The sequence below is a fragment of the Neoarius graeffei genome, chromosome 27, assembly GCF_027579695.1.
Source record: "Neoarius graeffei isolate fNeoGra1 chromosome 27, fNeoGra1.pri, whole genome shotgun sequence".
Taxonomy (NCBI): domain Eukaryota; kingdom Metazoa; phylum Chordata; class Actinopteri; order Siluriformes; family Ariidae; genus Neoarius; species Neoarius graeffei.
In genome coordinates this window covers 17,697,652-17,718,342 of record NC_083595.1, presented here as the reverse complement: position 1 = coordinate 17,718,342, position 20,691 = coordinate 17,697,652, and the positions used below count along the sequence as shown (strand labels likewise).

General features: G+C 43.6%; 1 protein-coding gene across 1 annotated transcript in view; it reads left to right on the top strand.

The window, feature by feature from the left end:
- Nucleotides 1-20,691, top strand: part of il1rapl1b (interleukin 1 receptor accessory protein-like 1b) — a 1,244,729-nt gene that overhangs the window by 132,842 nt on the left and 1,091,196 nt on the right. The gene's annotated exons all lie outside the window — the stretch shown is intronic.

Genomic DNA, 20,691 nt, shown 5'->3' with positions numbered 1-20,691 from the left:
ATGCAACATACATGTACGCATTTTCACTGATAAAACGTAAAAGGCTAATTAAATAATCAGATGAACTGAGACAATCACATTCTGAAGCAAATTAAATAATCTTATACCGATAACTTAAACACACAATACAAGTTACATGTATTAATCTAAATGCAGGTAAACAACATGTTTTTGTTGTTGTTTTTTTATCCAAATGAGAGTCAGAGCTTACCCATCTGTGTTCTCTCTTCTTGAAGGCCGATCTTGTGGCCAATTGTTTTGAAACAATCTGACTTTCAGTTGTTCATTCAGTTCTCTGTTCATTCACTTCTTCCACATAAGGGCGAGATGGCAGCAATATCCAGTTTAGAAATAAGACAACTGGTCCATTCATTCTCTCCATACTGTGTATTCCACTATTACTGCTCGGCTCAGGCAATTACTAAAACTCAGGACGGAACGGGATGTCACTGGTTTTAGCAACAACAGCGGGGAGGTCACTGCCTGAGTGATATGTCCCGTCTGGTTCCGTCCCGGGTTTTACCAACAACCCTTGGCTCACGCTCCAGAAGGACTGGTGCAACTGAACTCACTTGAAAATAAATAAATAAATAAATAAATAAATAAATAAATAAATAAATACTTTCCTTTTCTTGTTTTATTTTTCTTTAATTGTTGGGACTGCACCCTCTTTCAATATGAGCTTATAGCCAACGTTCCTCAACAGATTAGAGGTTTCGTACGAGTCTTCAGTAAAATGTGCAGAGAAAAGGAGAGGAGAGACCACTTCATAGCCACCCAATGTGTCCGTGAATTTCTTGCAAAACGTGTCCAAATCTTTGCAGTTTGAACATTCTTGGGCCATGAATGCAACGTAAATCCACCTTCTGTCATGTTGCTGCACCGGCCAAAAACATATCTATGTGGCATAGCGATAAATTAGCTCAAAATGGAGGATCAGAGTTGCAGTCAGCTCTGTGTTTTAGTTTAGCGGAAATGGCGATGAGACCGATAGATTTCCTGTTGTGACATTGCGGACGTCAAGGTCATTTACTCAGACCGCTACCTATATAAATCACTTTAATCATAAAAATTACTGTATTAGATTAATTGTTAGCACTTAAAACTATTCCTGTGCCATTCTTGAGGTCTCAAAGCATTTATAAACGAAAGTGAGGCCATGGCTCTGCATATATGTTTTAAGGTGTGCAACAGTTTGCCAATGGCACTGACACAACCCCATACCATGACAGACCCTGGCTTTTGAACTTGGTCCTGGTAACAATCTAAATGGTAGTTTTTGTCTTTGGTCTGGAGTGCACAGCATCCATTTCTTACAAAAAAGACCAGGAATATCATCTCATAATATTTAAATGACTAATGCTTGCTGTTATTGAGTCTATCTAGATATCAATTTATATATACTTCATATACATGTTGAATAGCTGCCTTTTGGTGAGTGTGTGTGTGTGTGTGTGTGTATATATATATATATATATATATATATATATATATTCACCATATACGTATATATATATATATATATATATATATATACACACACACACACACACACACACGTGTATATATATATATATATATATATATATATATATATATATATATATATATATATATATGGTGAATGGATGGTGAACTTCTGCACTGAGTGGTAGCTATGTATTACAAACATATTCTTCAGACAACCTGATAAGAACTACTTCACTTGGAGGCACCCCAGTTCTCAGCACCTGCATCTACTTGACTATGTCATTACTCGAAAGAGCAACCTGTTGGAAGTTCTGTCCACCAAAGTGATGCAGGGAGCTGAGTGCTCAACAGACCATTACATGGTTTGCTCTCATCTCAGGCTGAAGCTGTCACTACCAAGAAGGAAAACACCAAGCAGCACCACTGCCAAGAAACTCAATGTGCAAAAGGTCAGAAAAGAAGAGGTCCAGACAAAGTTATTCTCAGCAATAACATCAGCCCTGGAAGAGGAATCCTCTGCCGCACAAGATATTGAAGGATATCTTCAATATCTTGAAGCGGTGTTAGAAACCATGTCCATCAACCTCAACAAAGGAGTGTACATCAGGACTCTGTCAGATGGCAAGCTCTTTAACCTTGGAAGACTGAAGGCGCCTAAAAAACAAGAGAAATTTGCATTCGTGAGTTACTCTATGCTGATGACTCTGCGCTGGTGGCTACTGATCAAGGTGATCTGCCCCAGTTGCCAGAGGCCATGCTGATCAAAGGCAGGTCTCATGGCCCACATGCGTTCCTTCATCACCTAACAACTAGTCATCATCGTAACAATGAATGCCCGAATAATACCGAATAATAATTTATATATACAAAATTCCCCACTCGCCCCTTCCTTTGGGTGGCCTTTTTTCCCAGCAGCAAACAGGGGCCTTTCTGTGTGGAGTTTGCATGTTCTCCTCGTGTCTGCATGGGTTTCCTCCGGGTGCTCCGGTTTCTTCCACAGTCCAGAGACATGCAGATTTGGCTAATTGGTGGCTCCAAATTGATCATAGGTGTAAAAGTGAATGTATGTTTGTCTCTATGTGTTAGCCCTGTGATGATCTGGCAACTTGTCCAGGGTGTACCCTGCCTCTTGCCCATAGTCAGCTGGGATAGGCTCAAGCTTGCCCACAATCCTGCACAGGATAAACGGTTATGTATAATGGATGGATGGTATTGCCACATTGCCATATCCTTATCCACCACTATCATACCCAGTTGGTTAGCCATTACCAGTTTGTCTGTCTGTATCTGGAAGTCCCACAGAATCTAAGCTTGGCCATTCTCAACCACCTTCGGAGTTGTGTCCCACTTTGATCTTGGGACTTCCAGTCCATCCTTGGCACAGATGTTTCTGTACACTATGCCAGCCACTTGGTTATGGTGTTCCTTGTACACTCTTCCTGCTACATCTTACACCCTGCTCTCATGTGCTGGATTGTCTCGGGGGCATCTTTGCACAGTCTGCACCTGGGGTCCTGCCTCATGTGGTAGACCCGGGCTTCTATCAATCTTGTGCTTAGGGCCTGTTTTTGTGCAGCTATGATTAGTAAGTAAGTAAGTAAGTAATGCTATATTTGTCCCACAAAGGGCAATTTGTTTTGCAGAAGTAGCATACATGATAAACACAAACAGACACACACATTTCCACACAAAGTTTAAGATAATAATAAATAAAGAATAAAAAATGAGAAAAAGGGAGGGGGAGGGGTAGAGGTTATCTCTGTTTGGTAGAATTCATTAACTGGACAACAGAAGGTATAAAAGAATGTTTATGTCTGTTGGTTCGGGCTAGTGGGTATTTGAAACAGGAGCCAGATCAATAGAGCAGATTTAAGTTTTTGTGTTTGATACATTCCTAAGACTGAACAGAATCAACTCAATTGACCAAATGGGTTCGACACAATGGGTAAGGTCATGTTTTTTTCACACATTCCAACACAGTTCTAAAACTGCTTTTTTTTTTACAACATCTTCATTGATCTTTTTTTAAGTACAATCATGACATACATACTATATAGATATTATTGTAGCTGAACTTGTGCTAAATACAAAAAAGTCAAATGACTTTGAAAATACTGCTTAGATTTGTTAACAAAATCAGAGCATGCCAAAATCATTAGAGTGCCAGAAAATACCCTCCCGGTAACTGTTGATCAGAGGGTTAAGTATAATACTTGCTCATTTATTTATTGAGGAAAGTGATCCAATATTACATATCTGTGAGTGGCAAAAGTATGTGAACCTTTGCTTTCAGTATCTGGTGTGACCCCCTTGTGCAGCAATAACTGCACCTAAACGTTCCCGGTAACTGTTGATCAGTCCTGCACACTGGCTTGGAGGAATTTTAGCCCATTCCTCCATACAGAACAGCTTCAACTCTGGGATGTTGGTGGGTTTCCTCACATGAACTGCTCGCTTCAGGTCCTTCCACAACATTTCGATTGGATTAAGGTCAGGACTTTGACTTGGCCATTCCAAAACATTAACTTTATTCTTCTTTATCCATTCTTTGATAGAACGACTTGTGTGCTTAGGGTTGTTATCTTGCTGCATTACCCACCTTCTCTTGAGATTCAGTTCATGGACAGATGCCCTGATATTTTCCTTTAGAATTTGCTGGTATAATTCAGAATTCATTTTTCCATCAATGATGGCAAGCCGTCTTGGCCCAGATGCAGCAAAACAGGCTCAAACCATGATACTACCACCACCATGTTTCACAGATGGGAAAAGGTTCTTATGCTGGAATGCAGTGTTTTCCTTTCTCCAAACATAACAGTTTTCATTTCAACCAAAAAGTTCTATTTTGGTCTCATCCGTCCACAAAACATTTTTCCAGTAGCCTTCTGGCTTGTCCACATGATCTTTAGCAAACTGCAGACGAGCAGCAGTGTTCTTTTTGGAGAGTAGTGGCTTTCTCCTTGCAACCCTACCATGCACACCATTGTTGTTCAGTGTTCTCCTGATGATGGACTCATGAACATTAACATTAGCCAATGTGAGAGAGGCCTTCAGTTGCTTAGAAGTTACCCTGGGGTCCTTTGTGACCTCACTGACTATTACATGCCTTGCTCTTGGAGTGATCTTTGTTCATCGACCACTCCTGGGGAGGGTAGCAATGGTCTTGAATTTCCTCCATTTGTACACAATCTGTCTGACTGTGGATTGGTGGAGTCCAAACTCTTTAGAGATGGTTTTGTAACCTTTTCCAGCCTGATGAGCATCAACAATGTTTTTTTTTTTTTCTGGGGTCCTCAGAAATCTTCTTTGTTCGTGCCATGATACACTTCCACAAACATGTGTTGTGAAGAGCAGACTTTGATAGATCCCTGTTCTTTAAATAAAACAGGGTGCCCACTCACACCTGATTGTCATCCCATTGATTGAAAACACCTGACTCTAATTTCACCTTCAAATTAACTGCTAATCCTAGAGGTTCACATACTTTTGCCACTCACAGATATGTAATATTGGATCATTTTCCTCAATAAATAAATGACCAAGTATAATATTTTTGTCTCATTTGTTTAATTGAGTTCTCTTTATCTACTTTTAGGACTTGTGTGAAAATCTGATGATGTTTTAGGTCATATTTATGCAGAAATATAGAAAATTCTAAAGGGTTCACAAACTTTCAAGCACCACTGTAGGTAACATATATAAATAAAAATGCAGTGGGCCTTAAAACCTTGTGGAACACCAATCTTTACCTTTGTATGCATAGATAAATCTCCATTTACATCAACAAACTGATCACAGTCAGTTAAATAAGACCTGAGCCAGGAGAGAGCCATTTTCTTGACTTCCAGAACATTTTCTAGTCTATCCAGGAGAATGGTATGATCACTGGTGTCAATGTCTGCATTAAGGTCAGGCAATACAAGCAGGGAGACACATCCCTGATCAGAGGCCAATGGTAGGTCGTTTACTACTTTTACCAATGCTGTCTCTGTGCTATGAGGTCTATATCCTGACTGATACATTTCATGGATGTTATTCCATTGTGGATATGAGCATATGTGGATATGCTGTGTCACAGCTTTTTCTCAGACCTTGGAGATAAAAGGGAGGCCTATATTTGGACAGCTGACTATAGAGATCTTGCAGTCACGTGACCGGAAAGTACCTAGCCGCCATCTTGTCGGTAAAAAACACCGCTGAATACTGCTGCACTCGTGTACAAAATGGATAAATTTCAACCGACGGACTACACGGCTCATTTTTCTAAGGAACAGATAACTAGATATATGTCTAAAATAAACGACCTACAGATTAGTGACCCTTATGGCTTACTGGACGTAGTTTTCACGACAGTGTCAGTGGATATGGAACTGCCAGAGGTGGAATACCCAGACGTGTATAATTACCTCATTAACTTGCCCTCGCTGTTCAGTGGTGAAGCACTGCGTGCTTATAAATCTCTGGACAGTTATCTTTACAGAAATTCAGGATTTGTCAGCAGCCCTCAGATGTGGCATCTTGTAAACAAGAAAATAACAATCCTCATTGGACGGGTAAGTCACTTAAGTATTACTAGTACTGATACTAGATATATCAGTAGTATCTAGTATAGCACTGACCAGCCGATTATAGAATAGAATAAGGTAATTCCAGCTGTAATTCCAAATTGTCCATCTTGTTTACCATGGATCTGGCGTTGGAGAGATAGAGGCTTGGCAGTGGAGGTTTGAGTGGCTGTTTTCTGAGCTTAGTCAACAGGCCGGCTCTGCAGCCTCGCTTTTGCTTCCGCTCCCGACGCCGCCTCCTTCGCCTGCCAGACCCGATAACAATCCACGGAGACTCCGCTGGTCTCGCTATCTCGTCCGGAATGTTGTGCATGCGATGGAATTCGCTACAAACGTCATTTTCTGCTGGAAACCAATGTCCAGTAAGTCCATACGGTTGTAGTGGATATTGAAGTCCGGTACAGACGAACAACACGCAAAAATACACACAAAAAACATAAAAAACGTGCACAGGTAGGGAGAGCTTGTAGCCGCAGCCGTTATAGTAGAATTGTATATAGTAGGGTTTTCCAGAAGAAAAGGTAGAAGTAGAAGCAGAAGTAGAACCAGAATGAAGCAGAAGGCGGAAATATGGCATTTGACTGACAAGATGGCATCTGTTACAATCTGGATCGGCTGTGACATCACATGCAAGATCTCTATAGGGTCAAGATCAGGTTTTTAAATCAGGGGTTTGACAACTGCTAGTTTCATGGATTTGGGTACATAGCCAATTATAGACCCTTTTCACGTGACATCACGACAAACGCGGCCGCCATTTTGGACATGAACTACCAGTAGTCTACCACAGCCAACAACGAGGAACAACGGCAAAGCATCAAAAAGAATATAGCCATCAAAGAAAGTTTTTACTTTCAGCAAGACTTCCATCATGCCATTATATTGTTGTGCACCTGGATGTAGTAACCATCAACACACAAGGCAAGATTTATCATTTTATCGGATCCCGACAGATGCTGACCAACGGAGAAGATGGATGGTCTCTAAAATATTGGCAAAATGATGTTTACTGACATAGCAATTGTGTGTAACGGGAAGCATTTGCATATCCGAAGTGTTGTGTTTACATCAAAGATAAAATAAACCGATATGACAACGACTGCTGCTGCCATTGGGGACACAAACTAGTAGAAAGGAAGTGTGCCAACAGACTTCCTTTGTGGTCGATTCTGCTTTAAGGTAAGATGCATTTAATTATTCGTCTGCTGTGAGTTTGGAATCAGTAGCCTGACCGATTCGTTCATGTTTGTGGTGCCATTTGTTTGTTGACGCGTGTTGAAATGGAAGATTGGTTGTTGACATGATTTCCAGTGATGCTTTGGTGCTGCTGTGGATCAGATGTGTTGAGTAGCCTGACTGTTTTTTTTTTCTTGCGTGTGGTATCATTGTTGACACGAGGTTGTTTTTTGAACATGCCAATGCGGACACGATTTCCCCTGATGAGTTATGACTTCAGACGCGATGCGTGTGTGGAGTCCGCGTGATATGTGCGTAAGATAGGCTTCTCATGTGTTTGGAGATCCGCGCTCTGAGACAAGCGCAAGCACCCCCCCCAAGGGAAAAAAAGGGACCCCCCCGAAAATATCGGCATAGTTCGAACACTGGGTTGGAGAAAGTAATGGCAAATAGTGAGTGCATAAACCATAGAAGGTAAACTGTACACAGCGCCAGGGCAGTGTGATGGTATGTCTACTTTTAGATTGTGTTAGCTTATCAATGAACACACTCGTCGCTCGACGAGTTTCACGTCTTTACGACGGATACTTAAATGTGTGTTAGGTATTATTGTTGCAGTCTAAGCAGTCATTGTAGCAGCTAGATGAGCGAGAACCGAAAGGGTGTGTGCCATAAACTGTTATTTCTTCATGTCCAAAATGGCGGTCGCGTTTACGAAGGTCACGTGAGTGAAAAGGGTCTATAAGGGAAGAATTTATTATTTTTCGAAGAGGTTCAATTGCTTCTGGTATTATCTGTTTGAGGAGTTGTGCAGGTAAGGGATCTAGTACGCAAGTTGAAGATTTTGATGTGGAAATGAATGAAGTTAGTTCAATTTCTGTCAGGAGAGTAAAACATTCTAATTGCTGGTCTAATACATTTATGTTGTGAACTTGAGGGTTACTTAAATTGTTTGACCTTAAATGAGTAATTTGAATTTTTTGTCAGATATTATCAATTTTGTCATTGAAAAAATTCATGAAGTCATTGCTACTACATTATGTAGGTGTGCATGTGTCTGTAGCAGTCTTTTTCCTTGTTAATTTTATGACAGTATTAAATAATTATCAAAGTTGATAACTTTGGGAGACTACTGATAGAACTTTGTGCAGTTGCTTATGTGAATGTACATTTGACACAGTAGTGTGGCAAGGTGCATGTATTATTGCTCAGACATTTTGAATAAGATGAGATAATTATCTGAGGTAGCTTCCAACTGTGGAATTGTGACACACACACACACACACACACATATATATATATATATATATATATATATATATATATATATAATGTCATGCTCCACCCTGGACTTCCACTCTGGAGATTATTATCTCCAAGTTCAGTGCTAATCCGGATCCCGGACAGGACTTCCATCTTGCCGGCATTCACTTCCTGGTTTGCTCTGCCGTCTCATTGTTTTTTCACGTTGTCTCTCTTCTTGGATTTTGCTCTCTGTTGTGCTATGTTTTTGTCTCAAGTTTTTTGTCTGGACTATTTTTTATGCTAGCGTTTTTTGTCCTTGCCTGCCTCGTTTTTTTGTCCCTAGCTTTTTCTGGATTATTTTTGGTTTATTTTTTACTCCTATTAAATCTTTTTTTTATTATTGGATTTACTGGTGTGTGTTCTGCTCTTGGATCCTACTCACCACATCTCACCACCCATAACAGTACGTTCTGGCCAACATGGATCCAGCTGAACTGAACCATCTGAGAATGGGTATGCAGCAGCAAGGAGCCATCCTCGGGACCCACCAACAGGGACTCAAGTAGATCACCCAGAACCTGGTCACCCTGTCCAACTCCAGCACTCCCAAGCCGTGCCTACCACTGCCCAGCTGCCTCCTTCTTCACCTCCCACCACCGCCGCTCACCACGAACCGAGAATTCCTTCGCCTCAGCCCTACAGCGGGGAACCAGGTACCTGCAGATCTTTTCTGTCTCAGTGTTCATTTGATCTTGGAGCTGCAACCCATGGCTTTCCCCACAGAATGCTCCCGGGTAGTTTATGTCATCACGCTCCTCACCAGCAAGACCAGGGAATGGGGAACAGCGGTCTGGCACGCCGACGCATCCTTTTGTTCCAGCTTCAAGGACTTCTCTGAGGAAATGAGCTGAACATTCGACCGCTCTCTGTCTGGTCGGGAAGTGGCTAGGGAGCTCATGGAGCTGCGGCAGGGCCCCCGATCTATCTCAGACTATGCCATCGAGTTCCGGATGTTGACAGTGTCATGCGACTGGAACAAGAGTGCCCTGGTCATCGCGTTCCTACATGGCTTGTCCGACGTCATCAAGGATGAAATGGTATCTCGGGAACTGCCGTTGGACCTCGCCACCCTCATGGACCGTATCGTATCGACGCTCGGGTCCTACAACGTAGGAGAGAGAAGAGCCACCTCAGCTGCAACTTCTCCCCACCTCCCGCCTTGTCCATCCAACCCATGCAGGTAGATCAGATACAGGTGTCAGCAGAGGAACGACTGCGTTGGCGGAACATGGGGGCCTGCTTTTACTGCGGTCAGCAAGGGCACATCTGCCGAGCCTCTCCGCTAAAAAGTACGAGCCCACCAGTTAATCAAGGGGCCCTGGTGGGCAATGCTTGGAACCGGTCCCCTGCTGACCGACCGTTGCTCCTCGTTATCATCACGCACAACAATTGGCATCACCATCGTCAGGCACTCATCGACTCGGGGGCGGACAGGAACCTGATCTGCTCTGCCACCGCCAAGGATCTCGGAATCCCGTTACTCGCCCTCGAGGTCCCTCTCACTGTCCTGACACTCAATGGCACTGGCTTGACCACCATCACTCACCTCACCACCCCGCTCACACTAAGGATTTCAGGCAATCACTCTGAAATGATACAACTCCTTGTCATGAACAACCCTCACGTTCCCATTATTCTTGGACTACCCTGGTTGATGCAGCACAACCCCCACTTAAACTGGACTGATCACACCATCTTAGGCTGGAGTCCTTCCTGCCTGACCTCCTGCCTGAACTCTGCTCTGCCTCCCGCCAAACCACCACAGCCCTCAGCCAGTGAGTTTCCCGACCTCTCTCACGTGCCTCCAGAATATCTGGACCTCAAGCCAGTTTTTAGTAAAACCCGAGCAGTGTCCCTCCCTCCTCACAGGCCTTACGATTGCGGGATCGACCTCCTGCCCAGGAGGGCGCCACCCAAGGGACGTCTCTACTCTCTCTCACCTGCCGAACAACAGGCCATGGAGAAGTACATCACAGAGTCACTGGCAGCTGGGATCACCCGCCCTTCCTCCTCTCCAGCCAGGGCAGGGTTTTTCTTTGTTGAAAAGAAGGACAAGTCACTCTGTCCCTGCATTGACTATCGAGGTCTCAATGCCATCACGGTCAAGAACTGCTACCCCACTACCGTTCATGACCACAGCCTTCGAACTACTCCAGGGAGCTAAGGTGTTCACTAAACTGGACTTACGCAATGCCTATCACCTAGTTAGGATCAGGGAAGGGGACGAGTGGAAGATGGCCTTCAACACCACCACAGGCCACTGTGAGTACCTCGTAGTCCCTTTTGGCCTGACCAACACGCCCGCAGTATTCCAGGTGCTAGTTAACAATGTCTTAAGGGACTTCATTAACACCTTTGTCTTTGTATAACTGGATGACATCTTGATTTTCTCTCGCTCCCTGGAGGAACATCGGGGTCATGTCTGGCAGGTCCTCCAATGCCTGCTAGAAAATAAACTGTCCGTTAAGGCGGAGAAAAGCGAGTTCCACCAAAGCTCCGTCTCGTTCCTGGGGTTCATCATAGCTCCGGCGAAGATTCAAATGGACCCCCTCAAGCTGGAGACAGTCGCTGACTGGCCCACCCCATCTTCGAGAAGAGAGCTCCAGCACTTCCTAGGATTCATCAACTTCTACAGGCACTTCATTCACAACTTCAGCACGGTGGCTGGACCTCTCTCAGCCCTGACCTCGACCAAGACCCAATTCAAGTGGGGGGAGGAAGCAGAGAAAGCCTTTTCCATGCTCAAGCACAGGTTTACCACAGCACCCATTCTCACCATACCCAATCCAACCAAGCAGGTTATTGTTGAGGTTGACGCTTCCGAGTCAGGGGTCGGAGCTATACTATCCTAGAGGGCCAGTGATGACAAGGTCCACCCATGCTCCTTCTTCTCCTGCCGGCTATCCCCAGCCGAACGGAATTACAACATCAGTGACTGAGAACTACTGGCTGTTAAACTAGCCTTGGAGGAGTGGAGGCACTGGCTCAAGGGGTCAGAGCTCCCCTTCCTAGTTTGGACCGACCATAAGAATCTGGAGTACCTCAAGTCCACCAAACGCCTGAATTCCCGTCAAGCCCATTGGTCTCTCTTCTTCTCCCGGTTCAACTTTACACTCTCCTACCACCCAGGCTCCAAGAACGGCAAACCCGACACCCTGTCCAGGATGTTCTCTTCCCACCAAGAGGAGTTCAAGCCACCTGAGATCATCCTTCGTCCATGCTGCCTGGTGGGAGCCGCCATTCTAGAGGTTGAGACACTCGTGCAGAAGGCCCTGGAGCAGGACCCCGGTGAAGGTAACTCCAACAATGCTCCTCCTAACCATCTGTTTGTTCCCTGTCCTGTGCAAACCCAGGTGCTGCAGTGGGGTCATGGCTCCAAGCTGGCCTGTCATCCGGGAGCCGCCTGAACCCTGGCACTCATCCAGCAGCACTTTTGGTGGCCATCCATCAAGGAGGACGTCCAGGAGTTTGTGGCAGCCTGCGACACATGCTCCCGGAACAAGATAGCCAATCGACCCCCTGCCGGCTTGCTAAGACCCCTCCTGACTCCGCATCAACCTTGGTCTCACATAACCCTGCGCTTCATCACAGGATGCCCCAACTCAGGTGGCAACACGTGTCCTCACTGTTATTGAATGTTTTTCTAAGACCATCCATTTAATTCCTCTGCCCAAGCTCCCCTCAGCCAAAGAGACCACAGAACTACTCGTCCACCATGTTTTCCGCCTACATGGTCTGCCTACTGACATTGTTTCTGACCGGGGTCCTCAGTTCACTGCACAGTTCTGGAGAGCCTTCTGCAAACTCATCAGGGCCACCTGTAGTCTCTCCTCAGGCTTCCACCCACAGACCAATGGCCAGGCAGAACGGGCGAACCAGGCTTTGGAATTTGCACTCAGGTGCATGGCATTCAGGGATGCCAGTTCTTGGAGCAGGTACCTACCCTGGATCGAATATGCACATAACACTCTTCCTTCCTCTGCCACAGGTCTCTCTCCATTCCAGTGCTCACTAGGTTACCAACCACCACTGTTCCCCAGCCAAGAGGAGAAGTTCGCTGTACCCTCAGCCCAGCTCTTTATATGCCGCTGCAGGAGGACGTTGGCATTGGCCCGAAGAAGACTTATTCGCTCTGCACTCGCATCTAAGAGGCAGGCCGACAAACGTCGCTCCAAGGCACCCACCTATCGAGTAAGTCAACGAGTTATGCTCTCCATGCGCCACCTGCCACTTAGGACCGTCTCTCGCAAGCTAGCACCCAGGTTCCTTGGACCCTTCCTCATCAAGAAGGTAGTCAACCCATGTTCTTTTAGACTCGCATTACCACTCACCATGCGATGTGTTCACCCTACTTTTCATGTATCTCAGCTTAAACCTCTGGTCTCCAGTCCTATATATATATATATATATATATATATATATATATATATATATATGGGTGGCACGGTGGTGTAGTGGTTAGCGCTGTCGCCTCACAGCAAGAAGGTCCAGGTTCAAGCCCTGTGGCTGGCGAGGGCCTTTCTGTGTGGAGTTTGCATGTTCTCCGCGTGGGTTTCCTCCAGGTGCTCCGGTTTCCCCCAAAGACATGCAGGTTTGGTTAACTGGTGACACTAAATTGACCGTGAGTGTGAATGGTTGTCTATGTCTATGTGTCAGCCCTGTGATGACCTGGTGACTTGTCCAGGGTGTACCCCGTCTTTCGCCCGTAGTCAGCTGGGATAGGCTCCAGCTTGCCTGCGACCCTGTAGAACAGGATAAAGCGGCTACAGATGATGAGATTATAAATTATATTTAATCCGAATATTGGTATTAGCTCAAGAGAGTGACCACCATTGTGAGTTGGTCTTATGACCCCTACTGAATCTAGAATGGACATGAAGCTGTTTTCAGAGGGTCTTCTGAGTTATCAAAGTGAATATTAATGTCTCCAACAACTTAGGCTTTGTCGAAGGAAACACCCAGGTCTGAGATGAAATCCACACATTCAGAACATGTCCCTAGAATATGTTTCCACTGTGTGATGTTCCATCCCAGACACCTCTGAGCCCAGAGAAGTTGATGGTTGTTCTCAACGCAGTTAACATGAAGCTTCCTTTTTACACAACCAAGTTTTAATTGGCATTTGTGTATGTCACTCCGTATTGTAGTGCTTGACAAAGGTTTGCCAAAGTAATCCCGAGCCAATTCTTCTTCTTCTTCTTCCATCCATCCATCCATCCATCCATTATCTGTAACCGCTTATCCTGTGCAGGGTCGTGGGCAAGCTGGAGCCTATCCCAGCTGACTATGGGCGAGAGGCGGGGTACACCCTGAACAAGTTGCCAGGTCATCGCAGGGCTGACACATAGAGACAAACAACCATTCACACTCACACCTATGGTCAATTTAGAGCCACCATTGTCTGTGGGGGAAACTGGAGAACCTGGAGCAAACCCACGCAGACACTGGGTGAACATGCAAACTCCACACAGAAAGGCCCTCATCGGCCACTGGGCTCAAACCCAGAAACTTCTTGCTGTGAGGCGACAGTGCTAACCCCTACACCACCCTGCCACCTTTATTATTATTATTATTATTATTATTATTATTATTATTATTATATTTTTAGATTATTATAGCTTAGGGATACATTTGTTAGTTCATATTTTTAAAAACTGTATTTTTCTGCAAAGCCTCTTAGTGACAACATCTACTGTTACAAATAAATTGACACTATACAAATAAATTGACTTGACAGATCAACTGTCTATGAATGGCACTTCTTGATGCAGTGCTGTCTAAGGGATTAGAGATCACAGGTATTCAGCTTTGGCCTGCACCCTTGCCTTTTATTTACCAAAATTCCTCCAGATTCCTTCAATTGTTTAATGATATCATGTACCTTAAAGTGTGAGATATCCAAGTCCCTTTGTATATTTATTTGTGAAACATTGTTTTTAAACATTTCAATAATTTTCTCACATATTTGTTGACAGACTTGAGATCCTTGGCTCATCTTTGCTCCTCAAAGATGAGCAGTCGGGGCCTGGATTACCAACGGCTGCACTTTCCACCGCAATATCCCAGGGTGGAAGTGATATGTTACTGGGACACAATCAGCACTAACATCACCTACTGCAGACTCAGACATTTTTTACTTTCAATATTTGGACATCTTCTTCTTCTTTTGGCTGCTCTCGATTAGGGGTCGCCACAGCGGATCTTTTGTCTCCATTGCTCCCTGTCTTCCGCATCCTGTCTACCACACCTGCCACTTTCATGTCCTCTCTCACCACATCCATGTATCTCCTCTTTGGCCTTCCTTGTTTTCGTTTGCCTGGCAGCTCCATCCTCAACATTCTCCTTCCCACATGCTCTGCATCTCTTCTCAGGATGTGCCCATACCATCTCAGTCTCATCTCTCTTCGCTTAATTCCCAAGCTCTCCACATGTGCTGTCCCTCTGATGTGCTCATTCCTTATCCTGTCCAACCTTGTCACTCCCATCGCAAACCTTAACATCCTCAACTCTGCCACCTCCAACTTTGCCTCCTGTCTCTTTGTTAAAGGTACTGTCTCCAATCCATACATCACAGCTGGTCTCATGACTGTCTTATACATCTTACCTTTCACTTTTGCTGGGACTTTCCTATCACAAATAACTCCCGAAATCCTTCTCCAACTGCTCCACCCTGCCTGCACTCTCTCACTTTAAATATTCGGACATGTTTTTGAAAAAAAAAATTGTGATTGCTATGAATTCGAGAAGATGACACATATTTTATGGATAAAAAAGATGCATGTTCTAGGATTAGGTAAGTAAGCAAATAAACTATTATTATGTGATCAGTTAAACTACTCAACCTTATTATTTAGTTCTTTGGGTAGGAAATTATTTTTGAAAAGCAAAAGCCTCGACAACTTGGCAACAAAAACATGTTTAAATGGACATTTAAATGACCAGGCATGACTCACTGACATTCCCTGAAGCAGGAGATGGATTTTCTTTGCTTGTTTATTTGTGAACTGCAGGGCACAGTTGTATGGCATTACTTGGGTTTGTAGCTGTATTAGTGCTTAAGAACTTGGTACCTGTTTTATGGCTTTGAGTTATTTAGTTTTGTTGTTGGACTAAAGAAAGTGAGAGTGCCACCTTCTGGGATCAGTGGTGAGCCCACTAGATGGCGCTTCTGCATAAACAGTTGTCTGACGCTTGTGATGACAATGATAGTATTTGTAAATGATATTGAGGGTCTCCTGGTAAGTGTCCAGGTACGGGACAGTATGAGCAGCTTGAAAAACCACAAGACTAAGCCTGTGAGCAATACAGTGCACTGATACAATAAATGGAGAGAGCTGCTTCAACCTCATGGTGACAACTGAGCAGGTTTGGACCACTACAGAGGCCCCATCAGTAGCAACAGCAACACAATTCTTAAGATCTAAACCTATTTTAACACAAGTGTTAACAACAGTTTGATATACTACATTAGCGATAACACTATCAAGATCTATGACACAGAGAAATTTAGTTATGACATGACCATGTGTATGGTATTTTACAAAGATGATTAAAGTTTTTTTCAGTTGCCCTGTCTGTTGACTCATCCAGGAAAATTCCAGAGTCACAAACTTCCTTCAACAGATTATCCACCACAACTTTAGCTATGGCTCATGGAAATTCTTTAATAGAACTGTCACCAACATAAAGATCTTGCAAGCCTTCAATACACTGGGCAATCTGAAAGTCTACCAAGTCACCAATCAATGGCAGGAAGTCTCTTCACTGGAGTTGAGGCTGGCAAACATAGGGATTTGTGGAGGGATTTCTAGAAAATATGACTTATGATGATGATAAAGACGACAAATACATTCATCACTGTGATAACTGCTAGTAATTTTCTCTTCATCACTGATGGATTATTTTCGTCAATGATGAGCATAATGAGCGCCGTCAGGAACCCTGATTAACAAAGCTTAAACAATAGTTTTAAACAAACACCTAGGGTTGTCACTATTAGCATTAATCAGTTGTGAGAAATATGCTGTACTGGCAGTTTCAGCAGCTGCACTGTAAGAAATCAAAAGATTCTCTAAGTGTTCAGGATGCACAGTCAGTTTAATAACTTTTCAAGCTCTTTCAGTTCTCCTATATTTTCTCCTCAGCACAAGGATCTCTTCACTAACCCAAGAGGAGCTCATCTGTTCTTCCCCTGAGTTAGTTTGAAAAGGGGAGACAGAATCTACAACTGAAACACATAACTTATGGAATTCATTGACTAGCTGTGGAGTGTCTGCTAAATCCACAGCCATCAAGCTAGAGCAAGAGGCAAAAAAAAAAAAAAAAGCAGAAGAAAACTTTGTGGCAGGGTCTGCATTTATAATTAGCAAAAACAAAGACAATTACCAATATTTCTGAAGGCAGAAGACCAATCTAAAAGTTATGCTATGATCAGGTACACAAATTTCATCAATACTTAAGTTATATGGCAGTATGGCAGATTTTATATCCAAGATGTGGCTACATTTCTGGGTTGGGCCCATTACATCTTGCACAAAGTTATAACTATTACATGTTTTTGTCAAAAGTATAAGACTAAAACTAAATCCAAATCATCTGCTAAAATTAATGCTATACTCAAGGTAACAGCACTCATAATTATTGCCAACCATTATCTATTCAACCCATTTACATTGCTGACCTTTAAGTGTCTCTGATGATTTTGTCATAATATTCCCTGTTATATTATTAACTGTTATCGTCAGTGGATTTTAGAGAATATAAAATAATAATAAAAATTGGTATTATATTTGCTTCATTTAGATGGCTAGTCAGGTGCTTTTAACATGATGATGCATATTCAGCATAAATAGGAGTGCAGCATGGTGGAGGTAATGCTACCAGTTCTTCAATTTCTTCTCAAACAGTGTGCATATAGGTGATTTGGCTAGGCTTAATCACTTTTGATTTTAGGTGAAAGAGTAGCTTTTGTTCAACTGTCTCTGCCATCTAAATATTTGAACACAGATGGTCCATGTGTCAACCAGTTTCTAGTGTGAGTACTGAGCAATTTACGCAGCTTAGAAAACATAGGTAGTCAGAACAGTATCATGAAAGTCTGCCATAGTGCTTTGCAATTTCTAATAGTTTACCTCAGCCTTGCATCTTTTTGTCTCTGATGTAGCTTGTTCTCCCTCCATTTATCACTTTCTGAAATACTCTCTCTCTCACACACACACACACACACACACACACACACACACACACACACACACACACCTGTTCTGACTCTGTCCTCTTTTTCCTCTCCTATTGGGCAGAATGGAGCTCTAAGCTGTCACTCTAACAGCATTTTCATGAGTGGGTAACTGAAGAAATTTCCAGCAGAGAAACTGGCCAAGCATGGCTCAGCTCAGAGCCTATCTAATTCATTTGCTACCATTGCACTTGGTCCATGGTGCTACAGCTCTGCAACAATGAATGAGAACCCTGAGCTACCATGGTAACCCATGGTTATACACACACCAAGTAAGAAAAAAGCTAAACTAATTGCAGTATCACAGTATCTGACAACATGGTTACAATAGGCCCACTTTATAAATATTGTAAGCAGGGTTCAATATGAGGGGCAATAAGAAAAATATTTCCCCTGGATTAAATCTTCCTTTATTATCCCCCTGATATTCATGGTGTGTTATATGCAATCCCATACTATATATTCAGGTTCATAAACATTGAACATTGACAAATTTATTATTCTTGATGGCTAACACAGTATTTTGGAGTTACTGTATGTTTTAAATAATGCAAATAAATAGTGTATATGGCATTAAATGTTTTATTTAATTTATTTTAATCGTTTTAGATGTGTTGGGTTATTGTCCTTTTAGATAGATAGATAGATAGATAGATAGATAGATAGATAGATAGATAGATAGATAGATAGATAGATAGATAGATAGATAGATGACTTTATTCGTCCCCAAAAGGAAATTAGATTGTCATAGCAGTCCGGTAAATTTGAATACAGTAAAAAATACAATGAAATAAAATAAAATAAAGTACTAAGGTCAAAATAAAATAAAATACTGAGGTCAAAAGAATAAAAAAAGATATAAACAGGATATACACATACCTTAAATAATATACTATGAATATGTACATAGAATATACAATAGGATGCAAATATTACAAAAATATGATATATAATATAAATTCGGATAATATTCCAATGTCACATGTCCCACAGTAAACACTAAGTATACGTTATACTATGTTATATGTGGTGCAGAGGGTGACAGGTAGAATTAGTCCAAATGTGTGATCATGGCTCTAACAGAGGTAGATGAGTTGTAAAGTCTGATTGCCATGGGTAGGAATGATTTCCTGTATCGTTCCTTGAAGCGGCGGGGTTGAATGAGTCTGTTGCTGAAGCTGCTCTTTAGCTTGTCTAGTGTTTTATGGAGGGGGTGAGAGGGATTGTCCATGATTGCCAGCAGTTTTGTCAGAATCCTGCCCTCCACCACCTCCTCCAGGGTGACCAATTTAGAGCCAACAACAGACTCTGCCTTCCTGATCAGTTTGTTCAGTCTGTTAGTGTTCTTTGTCTTGATACCCGCACCCCAGGACACCACAGCAAAGAAGATGATGCTCGCCACAACAGACTGATAAAACATCTGCAGCATCTTGTTGCAGACATGAAAGGACCTGAGCCTCCTCAGGAAATAAAGCCGGCTCAGGCCCTTCTTATAGATGGCCTCTGTGTTGGTGGACCGGTCCAATTTATTGTCCAGTGTAACGCTCAGATACTTGTATGAGGCCACCATATCCACATCCGTCCCACTGATGCTGACTGAAGACAGGAGGGGCTTGTTCCTCCTGAAGTCCACCACCATCTCCCTCGTCTTCTTCACATTCAGCTGCAGGTGGTTCTCCCCACACCACTTCATGAAGTGGTTGACCAGGTCCCTGTACTCAGCCTCCCCCCCCACCCTCAATACACCCCACAATTGGCGTGTCATCAGAGAATTTCTGCAGATGACATGACTCAGTGCAGTACTTGAAGTCTGAAGTGTATGTGGTGAAGAGGAAGGGGGACAGCACAGTTCCCTGAGGGGCCCCAATGTTACTTATCAGACGACCAGACACACAGCTCTTTAGTCTCACAAACTGCGGTCTGCCCGTCAGGTAGTCATCAATCCAAGTGACGAGGGGAGCACCCACCCGCATGTCCTCCAATTTAGCCTTCAGTAGTCTGGGCTGGATGGTATTGAAGGTGCTGGAGAAGTCAAAGAACATGATGCGGACTACGGTGTCGGGTTTGTCCAGGGAAGAATAGGCCTTCTGCAGCAGGTAGATTATTGCGTCATCAACCCCGACATGGGGCTGATATGCAAACTGCAGGGGGTCTTGTGATAGGCACACCAGCAGTCTGAGGTGTGCCAGGACCAGTCTCTCCATTACCTTCATGATGTGAGAAGTCAGTGCCACCGGCCAGTAATCCTCCAGTGCAACAGGACGTCCTTTTTTGGGCACTGGGACCAGGCAGGATGTTTTCCATATTACTGGCACTCTCTGAAGGTGTAGGCTCAGGTTGAAGAGGTGCTGGAGAACTCCACAGAGCTGGCTGGAACATGCCTTCAACACGTGAGGGCTGAAGCGGTCCAGTCCCGCAGCTTTCCTCTGTTTGAGCCTCTCCAGCTCTCTCCTCACCTGACTGGATGTGATGTATAGTCCAGGCTGGGGGGTCGGAGATATTGTAGGATCTGAGGTGAGAGTCAGCAGCGGGTTGGAAGTTGGAGGTGATGAAGGTGATGCAGAAAAGTGTCTGCTGCAGGAGGTGGTGGGGGACTGGGGGGGCCTTGGGGATATCCTAGGGGCATGAAATGTGAAAAGGCTCTTGGTGAGTGTCCGCGAGGGGGAAGGAGGTAGAGGTGGCTGGAGTGATGTGTGGCAAGAGATGGTGGGAGGAAGTGGGGGGTTGTTACTTGGAGGATCAGTGCACTGTGAAGTGCCATTCATGGAGTTTTGAAGTATTTGGCTGATTCTAAGCAGAACGCAGAAGAATGGAGTGCTAAGCTGTCACATATTGTGCATATAGTACAAAGACAACATATCAAATTTTGAAACTGAGAAATTTTGGTGTTTTTTGAAAAAATATGTTTATTTTGAATCTGGTGCCAGCAACAAATTTTTA